The following is a 19,267-nucleotide window of genomic DNA, read 5'->3' on the forward strand; positions in this document are numbered from 1 at the left end:
GTGTTACTTATATTTACAATGAGCGTGAAAAGAGAGGAGTGGTACTTTTATTTACAATGAGCGTGAAAAGAGGAGTGTTACTTATATTTACAATGAGCGTGAAAAGAGGAGTGTTACTTATATTTACAATGAGCGTGAAAAGAGGAGTGTTACTTATATTTACAATGAGCGTGAAAAGAGAGGAGTGGTACTTATATTTACAATGAGCGTGAAAAGAGGAGTGTTACTTATATTTACAATGAGCGTGAAAAGAGAGGAGTGGTACTTTTATTTACAATGAGCGTGAAAAGAGGAGTGTTACTTATATTTACAATGAGCGTGAAAAGAGGAGTGTTACTTATATTTACAATGAGCGTGAAAAGAGGAGTGTTACTTATATTTACAATGAGCGTGAAAAGAGGAGTGTTACTTATATTTACAATGAGCGTGAAAAGAGGAGTGTTACTTATATTTACAATGAGCGTGAAAAGAGAGGAGTGGTACTTATATTTACAATGAGCGTGAAAAGAGAGGAGTGGTACTTTTATTTACAATGAGCGTGAAAAGAGGAGTGTTACTTATATTTACAATGAGCGTGAAAAGAGAGGAGTGGTACTTTTATTTACAATGAGCGTGAAAAGAGAGGAGTGGTACTTTTATTTACAATGAGCGTGAAAAGAGAGGAGTGGTACTTTTATTTACAATGAGCGTGAAAAGAGAGGAGTGGTACTTTTATTTACAATGATCGTGAAAAGAGAGGAGTGGTACTTTTATTTACAATGAGCGTGAAAAGAGAGGAGTGGTACTTTTATTTACAATGAGCGTGAAAAGAGAGGAGTGGTACTTTTATTTACAATGAGCGTGCAAAGAGAGGAGTGGTACTTTTATTTACAATGAGCGTGAAAAGAGGAGCTTACTTATATTTACAATGAGCGTGAAAAGAGGAGTGTTACTTATATTTACAATGAGCGTGAAAAGAGGAGTGTTACTTATATTTACAATGAGCGTGAAAAGAGAGGAGTGGTACTTATATTTACAATGAGCGTGAAAAGAGGAGTGTTACTTATATTTACAATGAGCGTGAAAAGAGAGGAGTGGTACTTTTATTTACAATGAGCGTGAAAAGAGGAGTGTTACTTATATTTACAATGAGCGTGAAAAGAGGAGTGTTACTTATATTTACAATGAGCGTGAAAAGAGGAGTGTTACTTATATTTACAATGAGCGTGAAAAGAGGAGTGTTACTTATATTTACAATGAGCGTGAAAAGAGGAGTGTTACTTATATTTACAATGAGCGTGAAAAGAGAGGAGTGGTACTTTTATTTACAATGAGCGTGAAAAGAGGAGTGTTACTTATATTTACAATGAGCGTGAAAAGAGGAGTGTTACTTATATTTACAATGAGCGTGAAAAGAGAGGAGTGGTACTTATATTTACAATGAGCGTGAAAAGAGGAGTGTTACTTATATTTACAATGAGCGTGAAAAGAGAGGAGTGGTACTTTTATTTACAATGAGCGTGAAAAGAGGAGTGTTACTTATATTTACAATGAGCGTGAAAAGAGGAGTGTTACTTATATTTACAATGAGCGTGAAAAGAGAGGAGTGGTACTTATATTTACAATGAGCGTGAAAAGAGAGGAGTGGTACTTTTATTTACAATGAGCGTGAAAAGAGGAGTGTTACTTATATTTACAATGAGCGTGAAAAGAGGAGTGTTACTTATATTTACAATGAGCGTGAAAAGAGAGGAGTGGTACTTATATTTACAATGAGCGTGAAAAGAGGAGTGTTACTTATATTTACAATGAGCGTGAAAAGAGAGGAGTGGTACTTTTATTTACAATGAGCGTGAAAAGAGGAGTGTTACTTATATTTACAATGAGCGTGAAAAGAGGAGTGTTACTTATATTTACAATGAGCGTGAAAAGAGAGGAGTGTTACTTATATTTACAATGAGCGTGAAAAGAGAGGAGTGGTACTTTTATTTACAATGAGCGTGAAAAGAGAGGAGTGGTACTTTTATTTACAATGAGCGTGAAAAGAGAGGAGTGGTACTTTTATTTACAATGAGCGTGAAAAGAGAGGAGTGGTACTTTTATTTACAATGAGCGTGAAAAGAGAGGAGTGGTACTTTTATTTACAATGAGCGTGAAAAGAGAGGAGTGGTACTTTTATTTACAATGAGCGTGAAAAGAGAGGAGTGGTACTTTTATTTACAATGAGCGTGAAAAGAGAGGAGTGGTACTTTTATTTACAATGAGCGTGAAAAGAGAGGAGTGGTACTTTTATTTACAATGAGCGTGAAAAGAGAGGAGTGGTACTTTTATTTACAATGAGCGTGAAAAGAGAGGAGTGGTACTTTTATTTACAATGAGCGTGAAAAGAGAGGAGTGGTACTTTTATTTACAATGAGCGTGAAAAGAGAGGAGTGGTACTTTTATTTACAATGAGCGTGAAAAGAGAGGAGTGGTACTTTTATTTACAATGAGCGTGAAAAGAGAGGAGTGGTACTTTTATTTACAATGAGCGTGAAAAGAGAGGAGTGGTACTTTTATTTACAATGAGCGTGAAAAGAGAGGAGTGGTACTTTTATTTAGAATGAGCGTGAAAAGAGAGGAGTGGTACTTTTATTTACAATGAGCGTGAAAAGAGAGGAGTGGTACTTTTATTTACAATGAGCGTGAAAAGAGAGGAGTGGTACTTTTATTTACAATGAGCGTGAAAAGAGAGGAGTGGTACTTTTATTTACAATGAGCGTGAAAAGAGAGGAGTGGTACTTTTATTTACAATGAGCGTGAAAAGAGGAGTGTTACTTATATTTACAATGAGCGTGAACAGAGGAGTGTTACTTATATTTACAATGAGCGTGAAAAGAGAGGAGTGGTACTTATATTTACAATGAGCGTGAAAAGAGGAGTGTTACTTATATTTACAATGAGCGTGAAAAGAGAGGAGTGGTACTTATATTAACAATGAGCGTGAAAAGAGAGGAGTGGTACTTTTATTTACAATGAGCGTGAAAAGAGGAGTGTTACTTATATTTACAATGAGCGTGAAAAGAGAGGAGTGGTACTTTTATTTACAATGAGCGTGAAAAGAGGAGTGTTACTTATATTTACAATGAGCGTGAAAAGAGAGGAGTGGTACTTATATTTACAATGAGCGTGAAAAGAGGAGTGTTACTTATATTTACAATGAGCGTGAAAAGAGAGGAGTGGTACTTTTATTTACAATGAGCGTGAAAAGAGGAGTGTTACTTATATTTACAATGAGCGTGAAAAGAGGAGTGTTACTTATATTTACAATGAGCGTGAAAAGAGAAGTGTTACTTATATTTACAATGAGCGTGAAAAGAGGAGTGTTACTTATATTTACAATGAGCGTGAAAAGAGGAGTGTTACTTATATTTACAATGAGCGTGAAAAGAGAGGAGTGGTACTTATATTTACAATTTGCGTGAAAAGAGAGGAGTGGTACTTTTATTTACAATGAGCGTGAAAAGAGAGGAGTGGTACTTTTATTTACAATGAGCGTGAAAAGAGAGGAGTGGTACTTTTATTTACAATGAGCGTGAAAAGAGAGGAGTGGTACTTTTATTTACAATGAGCGTGAAAAGAGAGGAGTGGTACTTTTATTTAGAATGAGCGTGAAAAGAGAGGAGTGGTACTTTTATTTACAATGAGCGTGAAAAGAGAGGAGTGGTACTTTTATTTACAATGAGCGTGAAAAGAGAGGAGTGGTACTTTTATTTACAATGAGCGTGAAAAGAGAGGAGTGGTACTTTTATTTACAATGAGCGTGAAAAGAGAGGAGTGGTACTTTTATTTACAATGAGCGTGAAAAGAGGAGTGTTACTTATATTTACAATGAGCGTGAACAGAGGAGTGTTACTTATATTTACAATGAGCGTGAAAAGAGAGGAGTGGTACTTATATTTACAATGAGCGTGAAAAGAGGAGTGTTACTTATATTTACAATGAGCGTGAAAAGAGAGGAGTGGTACTTATATTAACAATGAGCGTGAAAAGAGAGGAGTGGTACTTTTATTTACAATGAGCGTGAAAAGAGGAGTGTTACTTATATTTACAATGAGCGTGAAAAGAGAGGAGTGGTACTTTTATTTACAATGAGCGTGAAAAGAGGAGTGTTACTTATATTTACAATGAGCGTGAAAAGAGGAGTGTTACTTATATTTACAATGAGCGTGAAAAGAGGAGTGTTACTTATATTTACAATGAGCGTGAAAAGAGAGGAGTGGTACTTATATTTACAATGAGCGTGAAAAGAGGAGTGTTACTTATATTTACAATGAGCGTGAAAAGAGAGGAGTGGTACTTTTATTTACAATGAGCGTGAAAAGAGGAGTGTTACTTATATTTACAATGAGCGTGAAAAGAGGAGTGTTACTTATATTTACAATGAGCGTGAAAAGAGGAGTGTTACTTATATTTACAATGAGCGTGAAAAGAGGAGTGTTACTTATATTTACAATGAGCGTGAAAAGAGGAGTGTTACTTATATTTACAATGAGCGTGAAAAGAGAGGAGTGGTACTTATATTTACAATTAGCGTGAAAAGAGAGGAGTGGTACTTTTATTTACAATGAGCGTGAAAAGAGAGGAGTGGTACTTTTATTTACAATGAGCGTGAAAAGAGAGGAGTGGTACTTTTATTTACAATGAGCGTGAAAAGAGAGGAGTGGTACTTTTATTTACAATGAGCGTGAAAAGAGAGGAGTGGTACTTTTATTTACAATGAGCGTGAAAGAGAGGAGTGGTACTTTTATTTACAATGAGCGTGAAAAGAGAGGAGTGGTACTTTTATTTACAATGAGCGTGAAAAGAGAGGAGTGGTACTTTTATTTACAATGAGCGTGAAAAGAGAGGAGTGGTACTTTTATTTACAATGAGCGTGAAAAGAGAGGAGTGGTACTTTTATTTACAATGAGCGTGAAAAGAGAGGAGTGGTACTTTTATTTACAATGAGCGTGAAAAGAGAGGAGTGGTACTTTTATTTACAATGAGCGTGAAAAGAGAGGAGTGGTACTTTTATTTACAATGAGCGTGAAAAGAGGAGTGTTACTTATATTTACAATGAGCGTGAACAGAGGAGTGTTACTTATATTTACAATGAGCGTGAAAAGAGAGGAGTGGTACTTATATTTACAATGAGCGTGAAAAGAGGAGTGTTACTTATATTTACAATGAGCGTGAAAAGAGAGGAGTGGTACTTATATTAACAATGAGCGTGAAAAGAGAGGAGTGGTACTTTTATTTACAATGAGCGTGAAAAGAGGAGTGTTACTTATATTTACAATGAGCGTGAAAAGAGAGGAGTGGTACTTTTATTTACAATGAGCGTGAAAAGAGGAGTGTTACTTATATTTACAATGAGCGTGAAAAGAGGAGTGTTACTTATATTTACAATGAGCGTGAAAAGAGGAGTGTTACTTATATTTACAATGAGCGTGAAAAGAGAGGAGTGGTACTTATATTTACAATGAGCGTGAAAAGAGGAGTGTTACTTATATTTACAATGAGCGTGAAAAGAGAGGAGTGGTACTTTTATTTACAATGAGCGTGAAAAGAGAGGAGTGGTACTTTTATTTACAATGAGCGTGAAAAGAGAGGAGTGGTACTTTTATTTACAATGAGCGTGAAAAGAGAGGAGTGGTACTTTTATTTACAATGAGCGTGAAAGAGAGGAGTGGTACTTTTATTTACAATGAGCGTGAAAAGAGAGGAGTGGTACTTTTATTTACAATGAGCGTGAAAAGAGAGGAGTGGTACTTTTATTTACAATGAGCGTGAAAAGAGAGGAGTGGTACTTTTATTTACAATGAGCGTGAAAAGAGAGGAGTGGTACTTTTATTTACAATGAGCGTGAAAAGAGAGGAGTGGTACTTTTATTTACAATGAGCGTGAAAAGAGAGGAGTGGTACTTTTATTTACAATGAGCGTGAAAAGAGAGGAGTGGTACTTTTATTTACAATGAGCGTGAAAAGAGGAGTGTTACTTATATTTACAATGAGCGTGAACAGAGGAGTGTTACTTATATTTACAATGAGCGTGAAAAGAGAGGAGTGGTACTTATATTTACAATGAGCGTGAAAAGAGGAGTGTTACTTATATTTACAATGAGCGTGAAAAGAGAGGAGTGGTACTTATATTAACAATGAGCGTGAAAAGAGAGGAGTGGTACTTTTATTTACAATGAGCGTGAAAAGAGGAGTGTTACTTATATTTACAATGAGCGTGAAAAGAGAGGAGTGGTACTTTTATTTACAATGAGCGTGAAAAGAGGAGTGTTACTTATATTTACAATGAGCGTGAAAAGAGGAGTGTTACTTATATTTACAATGAGCGTGAAAAGAGGAGTGTTACTTATATTTACAATGAGCGTGAAAAGAGAGGAGTGGTACTTATATTTACAATGAGCGTGAAAAGAGGAGTGTTACTTATATTTACAATGAGCGTGAAAAGAGAGGAGTGGTACTTTTATTTACAATGAGCGTGAAAAGAGGAGTGTTACTTATATTTACAATGAGCGTGAAAAGAGGAGTGTTACTTATATTTACAATGAGCGTGAAAAGAGGAGTGTTACTTATATTTACAATGAGCGTGAAAAGAGGAGTGTTACTTATATTTACAATGAGCGTGAAAAGAGGAGTGTTACTTATATTTACAATGAGCGTGAAAAGAGAGGAGTGGTACTTATATTTACAATTAGCGTGAAAAGAGAGGAGTGGTACTTTTATTTACAATGAGCGTGAAAAGAGAGGAGTGGTACTTTTATTTACAATGAGCGTGAAAAGAGAGGAGTGGTACTTTTATTTACAATGAGCGTGAAAAGAGAGGAGTGGTACTTTTATTTACAATGAGCGTGAAAAGAGAGGAGTGGTACTTTTATTTACAATGAGCGTGAAAAGAGAGGAGTGGTACTTTTATTTACAATGAGCGTGAAAAGAGAGGAGTGGTACTTTTATTTACAATGAGCGTGAAAAGAGAGGAGTGGTACTTTTATTTACAATGAGCGTGAAAAGAGAGGAGTGGTACTTTTATTTACAATGAGCGTGAAAAGAGAGGAGTGGTACTTTTATTTACAATGAGCGTGAAAAGAGAGGAGTGGTACTTTTATTTACAATGAGCGTGAAAAGAGAGGAGTGGTACTTTTATTTACAATGAGCGTGAAAAGAGAGGAGTGGTACTTTTATTTACAATGAGCGTGAAAAGAGGAGTGTTACTTATATTTACAATGAGCGTGAAAAGAGGAGTGTTACTTATATTTACAATGAGCGTGAAAAGAGGAGTGTTACTTATATTTACAATGAGCGTGAAAAGAGAGGAGTGGTACTTATATTTACAATGAGCGTGAAAAGAGGAGTGTTACTTATATTTACAATGAGCGTGAAAAGAGAGGAGTGGTACTTTTATTTACAATGAGCGTGAAAAGAGAGGAGTGGTACTTTTATTTACAATGAGCGTGAAAAGAGAGGAGTGGTACTTTTATTAACAATGAGCGTGAAAAGAGAGGAGTGGTACTTTTATTTACAATGAGCGTGAAAAGAGAGGAGTGGTACTTTTATTTACAATGAGCGTGAAAAGAGAGGAGTGGTACTTTTATTTACAATGAGCGTGAAAAGAGAGGAGTGGTACTTTTATTTACAATGAGCGTGAAAAGAGAGGAGTGGTACTTTTATTTACAATGAGCGTGAAAAGAGAGGAGTGGTACTTTTATTTACAATGAGCGTGAAAAGAGAGGAGTGGTACTTTTATTTACAATGAGCGTGAAAAGAGAGGAGTGGTACTTTTATTTACAATGAGCGTGAAAAGAGAGGAGTGGTACTTTTATTTACAATGAGCGTGAAAAGAGAGGAGTGGTACTTTTATTTACAATGAGCGTGAAAAGAGAGGAGTGGTACTTTTATTTACAATGAGCGTGAAAAGTGAGGAGTGGTACTTTTATTTACAATGAGCGTGAAAAGAGGAGTGTTACTTATATTTACAATGAGCGTGAAAAGAGGAGTGTTACTTATATTTACAATGAGCGTGAAAAGAGGAGTGTTACTTATATTTACAATGAGCGTGAAAAGAGAGGAGTGGTACTTATATTTACAATGAGCGTGAAAAGAGGAGTGTTACTTATATTTACAATGAGCGTGAAAAGAGAGGAGTGGTACTTTTATTTACAATGAGCGTGAAAAGAGAGGAGTGGTACTTTTATTTACAATGAGCGTGAAAAGAGAGGAGTGGTACTTTTATTAACAATGAGCGTGAAAAGAGAGGAGTGGTACTTTTATTTACAATGAGCGTGAAAAGAGAGGAGTGGTACTTTTATTTACAATGAGCGTGAAAAGAGAGGAGTGGTACTTTTATTTACAATGAGCGTGAAAAGAGAGGAGTGGTACTTTTATTTACAATGAGCGTGAAAAGAGAGGAGTGGTACTTTTATTTACAATGAGCGTGAAAAGAGAGGAGTGGTACTTTTATTTACAATGAGCGTGAAAAGAGAGGAGTGGTACTTTTATTTACAATGAGCGTGAAAAGAGAGGAGTGGTACTTTTATTTACAATGAGCGTGAAAAGAGAGGAGTGGTACTTTTATTTACAATGAGCGTGAAAAGAGAGGAGTGGTACTTTTATTTACAATGAGCGTGAAAAGAGAGGAGTGGTACTTTTATTTACAATGAGCGTGAAAAGAGAGGAGTGGTACTTTTATTTACAATGAGCGTGAAAAGAGAGGAGTGGTACTTTTATTTACAATGAGCGTGAAAAGAGAGGAGTGGTACTTTTATTTACAATGAGCGTGAAAAGAGAGGAGTGGTACTTTTATTTACAATGAGCGTGAAAAGAGAGGAGTGGTACTTTTATTTACAATGAGCGTGAAAAGAGAGGAGTGGTACTTTTATTTACAATGAGCGTGAAAAGAGAGGAGTGGTACTTTTATTTACAATGAGCGTGAAAAGAGAGGAGTGGTACTTTTATTTACAATGAGCGTGAAAAGAGGAGTGTTACTTATATTTACAATGAGCGTGAAAAGAGAGGAGTGGTACTTATATTTACAATGAGCGTGAAAAGAGGAGTGTTACTTATATTTACAATGAGCGTGAAAAGAGAGGAGTGGTACTTTTATTTACAATGAGCGTGAAAAGAGGAGTGTTACTTATATTTACAATGAGCGTGAAAAGAGGAGTGTTACTTATATTTACAATGAGCGTGAAAAGAGGAGTGTTACTTATATTTACAATGAGCGTGAAAAGAGGAGTGTTACTTATATTTACAATGAGCGTGAAAAGAGGAGTGTTACTTATATTTACAATGAGCGTGAAAAGAGAGCAGTGGTACTTATATTTACAATGAGCGTGAAAAGAGAGGAGTGGTACTTTTATTTACAATGAGCGTGAAAAGAGAGGAGTGGTACTTTTATTTACAATGAGCGTGAAAAGAGAGGAGTGGTACTTTTATTTACAATGAGCGTGAAAAGAGAGGAGTGGTACTTTTATTTACAATGAGCGTGAAAAGAGAGGAGTGGTACTTTTATTTACAATGAGCGTGAAAAGAGAGGAGTGGTACTTTTATTTACAATGAGCGTGAAAAGAGAGGAGTGGTACTTTTATTTACAATGAGCGTGAAAAGAGAGGAGTGGTACTTTTATTTACAATGAGCGTGAAAAGAGAGGAGTGGTACTTTTATTTACAATGAGCGTGAAAAGAGAGGAGTGGTACTTTTATTTACAATGAGCGTGAAAAGAGAGGAGTGGTACTTTTATTTACAATGAGCGTGAAAAGAGAGGAGTGGTACTTTTATTTACAATGAGCGTGAAAAGAGGAGTGTTACTTATATTTACAATGAGCGTGAAAAGAGGAGTGTTACTTATATTTACAATGAGCGTGAAAAGAGGAGTGTTACTTATATTTACAATGAGCGTGAAAAGAGAGGAGTGGTACTTATATTTACAATGAGCGTGAAAAGAGGAGTGTTACTTATATTTACAATGAGCGTGAAAAGAGAGGAGTGGTACTTTTATTTACAATGAGCGTGAAAAGAGGAGTGTTACTTATATTTACAATGAGCGTGAAAAGAGGAGTGTTACTTATATTTACAATGAGCGTGAAAAGAGGAGTGTTACTTATATTTACAATGAGCGTGAAAAGAGGAGTGTTACTTATATTTACAATGAGCGTGAAAAGAGGAGTGTTACTTATATTTACAATGAGCGTGAAAAGAGAGGAGTGGTACTTATATTTACAATGAGCGTGAAAAGAGAGGAGTGGTACTTTTATTTACAATGAGCGTGAAAAGAGGAGTGTTACTTATATTTACAATGAGCGTGAAAAGAGAGGAGTGGTACTTTTATTTACAATGAGCGTGAAAAGAGGAGTGTTACTTATATTTACAATGAGCGTGAAAAGAGGAGTGTTACTTATATTTACAATGAGCGTGAAAAGAGGAGTGTTACTTATATTTACAATGAGCGTGAAAAGAGGAGTGTTACTTATATTTACAATGAGCGTGAAAAGAGGAGTGTTACTTATATTTACAATGAGCGTGAAAAGAGAGGAGTGGTACTTATATTTACAATGAGCGTGAAAAGAGAGGAGTGGTACTTTTATTTACAATGAGCGTGAAAAGAGAGGAGTGGTACTTTTATTGACAATGAGCGTGAAAAGAGAGGAGTGGTACTTTTATTTACAATGAGCGTGAAAAGAGAGGAGTGGTACTTTTATTTACAATGAGCGTGAAAAGAGAGGAGTGGTACTTTTATTTACAATGAGCGTGAAAAGAGAGGAGTGGTACTTTTATTTACAATGAGCGTGAAAAGAGAGGAGTGGTACTTTTATTTACAATGAGCGTGAAAAGAGAGGAGTGGTACTTTTATTTACAATGAGCGTGAAAAGAGAGGAGTGGTACTTTTATTTACAATGAGCGTGAAAAGAGAGGAGTGGTACTTTTATTTACAATGAGCGTGAAAAGAGAGGAGTGGTACTTTTATTTACAATGAGCGTGAAAAGAGAGGAGTGGTACTTTTATTTACAATGAGCGTGAAAAGAGGAGTGTTACTTATATTTACAATGAGCGTGAAAAGAGGAGTGTTACTTATATTTACAATGAGCGTGAAAAGAGGAGTGTTACTTATATTTACAATGAGCGTGAAAAGAGAGGAGTGGTACTTATATTTACAATGAGCGTGAAAAGAGGAGTGTTACTTATATTTACAATGAGCGTGAAAAGAGAGGAGTGGTACTTTTATTTACAATGAGCGTGAAAAGAGGAGTGTTACTTATATTTACAATGAGCGTGAAAAGAGGAGTGTTACTTATATTTACAATGAGCGTGAAAAGAGGAGTGTTACTTATATTTACAATGAGCGTGAAAAGAGGAGTGTTACTTATATTTACAATGAGCGTGAAAAGAGGAGTGTTACTTATATTTACAATGAGCGTGAAAAGAGAGGAGTGGTACTTATATTTACAATGAGCGTGAAAAGAGAGGAGTGGTACTTTTATTTACAATGAGCGTGAAAAGAGGAGTGTTACTTATATTTACAATGAGCGTGAAAAGAGAGGAGTGGTACTTTTATTTACAATGAGCGTGAAAAGAGGAGTGTTACTTATATTTACAATGAGCGTGAAAAGAGGAGTGTTACTTATATTTACAATGAGCGTGAAAAGAGGAGTGTTACTTATATTTACAATGAGCGTGAAAAGAGAGGAGTGGTACTTATATTTACAATGAGCGTGAAAAGAGGAGTGTTACTTATATTTACAATGAGCGTGAAAAGAGAGGAGTGGTACTTTTATTTACAATGAGCGTGAAAAGAGGAGTGTTACTTATATTTACAATGAGCGTGAAAAGAGGAGTGTTACTTATATTTACAATGAGCGTGAAAAGAGGAGTGTTACTTATATTTACAATGAGCGTGAAAAGAGGAGTGTTACTTATATTTACAATGAGCGTGAAAAGAGGAGTGTTACTTATATTTACAATGAGCGTGAAAAGAGAGGAGTGGTACTTATATTTACAATGAGCGTGAAAAGAGAGGAGTGGTACTTTTATTTACAATGAGCGTGAAAAGAGGAGTGTTACTTATATTTACAATGAGCGTGAAAAGAGAGGAGTGGTACTTTTATTTACAATGAGCGTGAAAAGAGAGGAGTGGTACTTTTATTTACAATGAGCGTGAAAAGAGAGGAGTGGTACTTTTATTTACAATGAGCGTGAAAAGAGAGGAGTGGTACTTTTATTTACAATGAGCGTGAAAAGAGAGGAGTGGTACTTTTATTTACAATGAGCGTGCAAAGAGAGGAGTGGTACTTTTATTTACAATGAGCGTGAAAAGAGGAGTGTTACTTATATTTACAATGAGCGTGAAAAGAGGAGTGTTACTTATATTTACAATGAGCGTGAAAAGAGGAGTGTTACTTATATTTACAATGAGCGTGAAAAGAGAGGAGTGGTACTTATATTTACAATGAGCGTGAAAAGAGGAGTGTTACTTATATTTACAATGAGCGTGAAAAGAGAGGAGTGGTACTTTTATTTACAATGAGCGTGAAAAGAGGAGTGTTACTTATATTTACAATGAGCGTGAAAAGAGGAGTGTTACTTATATTTACAATGAGCGTGAAAAGAGGAGTGTTACTTATATTTACAATGAGCGTGAAAAGAGGAGTGTTACTTATATTTACAATGAGCGTGAAAAGAGGAGTGTTACTTATATTTACAATGAGCGTGAAAAGAGAGGAGTGGTACTTTTATTTACAATGAGCGTGAAAAGAGGAGTGTTACTTATATTTACAATGAGCGTGAAAAGAGGAGTGTTACTTATATTTACAATGAGCGTGAAAAGAGAGGAGTGGTACTTATATTTACAATGAGCGTGAAAAGAGGAGTGTTACTTATATTTACAATGAGCGTGAAAAGAGAGGAGTGGTACTTTTATTTACAATGAGCGTGAAAAGAGGAGTGTTACTTATATTTACAATGAGCGTGAAAAGAGGAGTGTTACTTATATTTACAATGAGCGTGAAAAGAGGAGTGTTACTTATATTTACAATGAGCGTGAAAAGAGGAGTGTTACTTATATTTACAATGAGCGTGAAAAGAGGAGTGTTACTTATATTTACAATGAGCGTGAAAAGAGAGGAGTGGTACTTATATTTACAATGAGCGTGAAAAGAGAGGAGTGGTACTTTTATTTACAATGAGCGTGAAAAGAGGAGTGTTACTTATATTTACAATGAGCGTGAAAAGAGAGGAGTGGTACTTTTATTTACAATGAGCGTGAAAAGAGGAGTGTTACTTATATTTACAATGAGCGTGAAAAGAGGAGTGTTACTTATATTTACAATGAGCGTGAAAAGAGGAGTGTTACTTATATTTACAATGAGCGTGAAAAGAGGAGTGTTACTTATATTTACAATGAGCGTGAAAAGAGGAGTGTTACTTATATTTACAATGAGCGTGAAAAGAGAGGAGTGGTACTTATATTTACAATGAGCGTGAAAAGAGAGGAGTGGTACTTTTATTTACAATGAGCGTGAAAAGAGAGGAGTGGTACTTTTATTGACAATGAGCGTGAAAAGAGAGGAGTGGTACTTTTATTTACAATGAGCGTGAAAAGAGAGGAGTGGTACTTTTATTTACAATGAGCGTGAAAAGAGAGGAGTGGTACTTTTATTTACAATGAGCGTGAAAAGAGAGGAGTGGTACTTTTATTTACAATGAGCGTGAAAAGAGAGGAGTGGTACTTTTATTTACAATGAGCGTGAAAAGAGAGGAGTGGTACTTTTATTTACAATGAGCGTGAAAAGAGAGGAGTGGTACTTTTATTTACAATGAGCGTGAAAAGAGAGGAGTGGTACTTTTATTTACAATGAGCGTGAAAAGAGAGGAGTGGTACTTTTATTTACAATGAGCGTGAAAAGAGAGGAGTGGTACTTTTATTTACAATGAGCGTGAAAAGAGGAGTGTTACTTATATTTACAATGAGCGTGAAAAGAGGAGTGTTACTTATATTTACAATGAGCGTGAAAAGAGGAGTGTTACTTATATTTACAATGAGCGTGAAAAGAGAGGAGTGGTACTTATATTTACAATGAGCGTGAAAAGAGGAGTGTTACTTATATTTACAATGAGCGTGAAAAGAGAGGAGTGGTACTTTTATTTACAATGAGCGTGAAAAGAGGAGTGTTACTTATATTTACAATGAGCGTGAAAAGAGGAGTGTTACTTATATTTACAATGAGCGTGAAAAGAGGAGTGTTACTTATATTTACAATGAGCGTGAAAAGAGGAGTGTTACTTATATTTACAATGAGCGTGAAAAGAGGAGTGTTACTTATATTTACAATGAGCGTGAAAAGAGAGGAGTGGTACTTATATTTACAATGAGCGTGAAAAGAGAGGAGTGGTACTTTTATTTACAATGAGCGTGAAAAGAGGAGTGTTACTTATATTTACAATGAGCGTGAAAAGAGAGGAGTGGTACTTTTATTTACAATGAGCGTGAAAAGAGGAGTGTTACTTATATTTACAATGAGCGTGAAAAGAGGAGTGTTACTTATATTTACAATGAGCGTGAAAAGAGGAGTGTTACTTATATTTACAATGAGCGTGAAAAGAGAGGAGTGGTACTTATATTTACAATGAGCGTGAAAAGAGGAGTGTTACTTATATTTACAATGAGCGTGAAAAGAGAGGAGTGGTACTTTTATTTACAATGAGCGTGAAAAGAGGAGTGTTACTTATATTTACAATGAGCGTGAAAAGAGGAGTGTTACTTATATTTACAATGAGCGTGAAAAGAGGAGTGTTACTTATATTTACAATGAGCGTGAAAAGAGGAGTGTTACTTATATTTACAATGAGCGTGAAAAGAGGAGTGTTACTTATATTTACAATGAGCGTGAAAAGAGAGGAGTGGTACTTATATTTACAATGAGCGTGAAAAGAGAGGAGTGGTACTTTTATTTACAATGAGCGTGAAAAGAGGAGTGTTACTTATATTTACAATGAGCGTGAAAAGAGAGGAGTGGTACTTTTATTTACAATGAGCGTGAAAAGAGAGGAGTGGTACTTTTATTTACAATGAGCGTGAAAAGAGAGGAGTGGTACTTTTATTTACAATGAGCGTGAAAAGAGAGGAGTGGTACTTTTATTTACAATGAGCGTGAAAAGAGAGGAGTGGTACTTTTATTTACAATGAGCGTGCAAAGAGAGGAGTGGTACTTTTATTTACAATGAGCGTGAAAAGAGGAGTGTTACTTATATTTACAATGAGCGTGAAAAGAGGAGTGTTACTTATATTTACAATGAGCGTGAAAAGAGGAGTGTTACTTATATTTACAATGAGCGTGAAAAGAGAGGAGTGGTACTTATATTTACAATGAGCGTGAAAAGAGGAGTGTTACTTATATTTACAATGAGCGTGAAAAGAGAGGAGTGGTACTTTTATTTACAATGAGCGTGAAAAGAGGAGTGTTACTTATATTTACAATGAGCGTGAAAAGAGGAGTGTTACTTATATTTACAATGAGCGTGAAAAGAGGAGTGTTACTTATATTTACAATGAGCGTGAAAAGAGGAGTGTTACTTATATTTACAATGAGCGTGAAAAGAGGAGTGTTACTTATATTTACAATGAGCGTGAAAAGAGAGGAGTGGTACTTATATTTACAATGAGCGTGAAAAGAGAGGAGTGGTACTTTTATTTACAATGAGCGTGAAAAGAGGAGTGTTACTTATATTTACAATGAGCGTGAAAAGAGGAGTGTTACTTATATTTACAATGAGCGTGAAAAGAGAGGAGTGGTACTTATATTTACAATGAGCGTGAAAAGAGAGGAGTGGTACTTTTATTTACAATGAGCGTGAAAAGAGGAGTGTTACTTATATTTACAATGAGCGTGAAAAGAGAGGAGTGGTACTTTTATTTACAAATGAGCGTGAAAAGAGGAGTGTTACTTATATTTACAATGAGCGTGAAAAGAGGAGTGTTACTTATATTTACAATGAGCGTGAAAAGAGAGGAGTGGTACTTATATTTACAATGAGCGTGAAAAGAGGAGTGTTACTTATATTTACAATGAGCGTGAAAAGAGAGGAGTGGTACTTTTATTTACAATGAGCGTGAAAAGAGGAGTGTTACTTATATTTACAATGAGCGTGAAAAGAGGAGTGTTACTTATATTTACAATGAGCGTGAAAAGAGAGGAGTGGTACTTATATTTACAATGAGCGTGAAAAGAGAGGAGTGGTACTTTTATTTACAATGAGCGTGAAAAGAGGAGTGTTACTTATATTTACAATGAGCGTGAAAAGAGAGGAGTGGTACTTTTATTTACAATGAGCGTGAAAAGAGGAGTGTTACTTATATTTACAATGAGCGTGAAAAGAGGAGTGTTACTTATATTTACAATGAGCGTGAAAAGAGAGGAGTGGTACTTATATTTACAATGAGCGTGAAAAGAGGAGTGTTACTTATATTTACAATGAGCGTGAAAAGAGAGGAGTGGTACTTTTATTTACAATGAGCGTGAAAAGAGGAGTGTTACTTATATTTACAATGAGCGTGAAAAGAGGAGTGTTACTTATATTTACAATGAGCGTGAAAAGAGAGGAGTGTTACTTATATTTACAATGAGCGTGAAAAGAGAGGAGTGGTACTTTTATTTACAATGAGCGTGAAAAGAGGAGTGTTACTTATATTTACAATGAGCGTGAAAAGAGGAGTGTTACTTATATTTACAATGAGATTGAAAAGAGAGGAGTGGTACTTATATTTACAATGAGCGTGAAAAGAGGAGTGTTACTTATATTTACAATGAGCGTGAAAAGAGAGGAGTGGTACTTTTATTTACAATGAGCGTGAAAAGAGGAGTGTTACTTATATTTACAATGAGCGTGAAAAGAGGAGTGTTACTTATATTTACAATGAGCGTGAAAAGAGAGGAGTGGTACTTATATTTACAATGAGCGTGAAAAGAGAGGAGTGGTACTTTTATTTACAATGAGCGTGAAAAGAGGAGTGTTACTTATATTTACAATGAGCGTGAAAAGAGAGGAGTGGTACTTTTATTTACAATGAGCGTGAAAAGAGGAGTGTTACTTATATTTACAATGAGCGTGAAAAGAGGAGTGTTACTTATATTTACAATGAGCGTGAAAAGAGAGGAGTGGTACTTATATTTACAATGAGCGTGAAAAGAGAGGAGTGGTACTTTTATTTACAATGAGCGTGAAAAGAGGAGTGTTACTTATATTTACAATGAGCGTGAAAAGAGAGGAGTGGTACTTTTATTTACAATGAGCGTGAAAAGAGGAGTGTTACTTATATTTACAATGAGCGTGAAAAGAGGAGTGTTACTTATATTTACAATGAGCGTGAAAAGAGAGGAGTGGTACTTATATTTACAATGAGCGTGAAAAGAGAGGAGTGGTACTTTTATTTACAATGAGCGTGAAAAGAGGAGTGTTACTTATATTTACAATGAGCGTGAAAAGAGGAGTGGTACTTATATTTACAATGAGCGTGAAAAAAGAGGAGTGGTACTTTTATTTACAATGAGCGTGAAAAGAGGAGTGTTACTTATATTTACAATGAGCGTGAAAAGAGGAGTGTTACTTATATTTACAATGAGCGTGAAAAGAGGAGTGTTACTTATATTTACAATGAGCGTGAAAAGAGGAGTGTTACTTATATTTACAATGAGCGTGAAAAGAGGAGTGTTACTTATATTTACAATGAGCGTGAAAAGAGAGGAGTGGTACTTATATTTACAATGAGCGTGAAAAGAGAGGAGTGGTACTTTTATTTACAATGAGCGTGAAAAGAGGAGTGTTACTTATATTTACAATGAGCGTGAAAAGAGGAGTGGTACTTATATTTACAATGAGCGTGAAAAGAGAGGAGTGGTACTTTTATTTACAATGAGCGTGAAAAGAGGAGTGTTACTTATATTTACAATGAGCGTGAAAAGAGAGGAGTGGTACTTTTATTTACAATGAGCGTGAAAAGAGGAGTGTTACTTATATTTACAATGAGCGTGAAAAGAGGAGTGTTACTTATATTTACAATGAGCGTGAAAAGAGAGGAGTGGTACTTATATTTACAATGAGCGTGAAAAGAGAGGAGTGGTACTTTTATTTACAATGAGCGTGAAAAGAGGAGTGTTACTTATATTTACAATGAGCGTGAAAAGAGAGGAGTGGTACTTTTATTTACAATGAGCGTGAAAAGAGGAGTGTTACTTATATTTACAATGAGCGTGAAAAGAGGAGTGTTACTTATATTTACAATGAGCGTGAAAAGAGAGGAGTGGTACTTATATTTACAATGAGCGTGAAAAGAGAGGAGTGGTACTTTTATTTACAATGAGCGTGAAAAGAGGAGTGTTACTTATATTTACAATGAGCGTGAAAAGAGAGGAGTGGTACTTTTATTTACAATGAGCGTGAAAAGAGGAGTGTTACTTATATTTACAATGAGCGTGAAAAGAGGAGTGTTACTTATATTTACAATGAGCGTGAAAAGAGAGGAGTGGTACTTATATTTACAATGAGCGTGAAAAGAGAGGAGTGGTACTTTTATTTACAATGAGCGTGAAAAGAGGAGTGTTACTTATATTTACAATGAGCGTGAAAAGAGGAGTGGTACTTATATTTACAATGAGCGTGAAAAAAGAGGAGTGGTACTTTTATTTACAATGAGCGTGAAAAGAGGAGTGTTACTTATATTTACAATGAGCGTGAAAAGAGGAGTGTTACTTATATTTACAATGAGCGTGAAAAGAGGAGTGTTACTTATATTTACAATGAGCGTGAAAAGAGGAGTGTTACTTATATTTACAATGAGCGTGAAAAGAGGAGTGTTACTTATATTTACAATGAGCGTGAAAAGAGGAGTGTTACTTATATTTACAATGAGCGTGAAAAGAGAGGAGTGGTACTTATATTTACAATGAGCGTGAAAAGAGAGGAGTGGTACTTTTATTTACAATGAGCGTGAAAAGAGGAGTGTTACTTATATTTACAATGAGCGTGAAAAGAGGAGTGGTACTTATATTTACAATGAGCGTGAAAAGAGAGGAGTGGTACTTTTATTTACAATGAGCGTGAAAAGAGGAGTGTTACTTATATTTACAATGAGCGTGAAAAGAGGAGTGTTACTTATATTTACAATGAGCGTGAAAAGAGGAGTGTTACTTATATTTACAATGAGCGTGAAAAGAGGAGTGTTACTTATATTTACAATGAGCGTGAAAAGAGGAGTGTTACTTATATTT

The sequence above is a fragment of the Leiobunum rupestre genome, chromosome 2, assembly GCF_980474605.1.
Source record: "Leiobunum rupestre chromosome 2, qqLeiRupe1.1.hap1, whole genome shotgun sequence".
NCBI classification, from domain to species: Eukaryota; Metazoa; Arthropoda; class Arachnida; order Opiliones; family Sclerosomatidae; genus Leiobunum; species Leiobunum rupestre.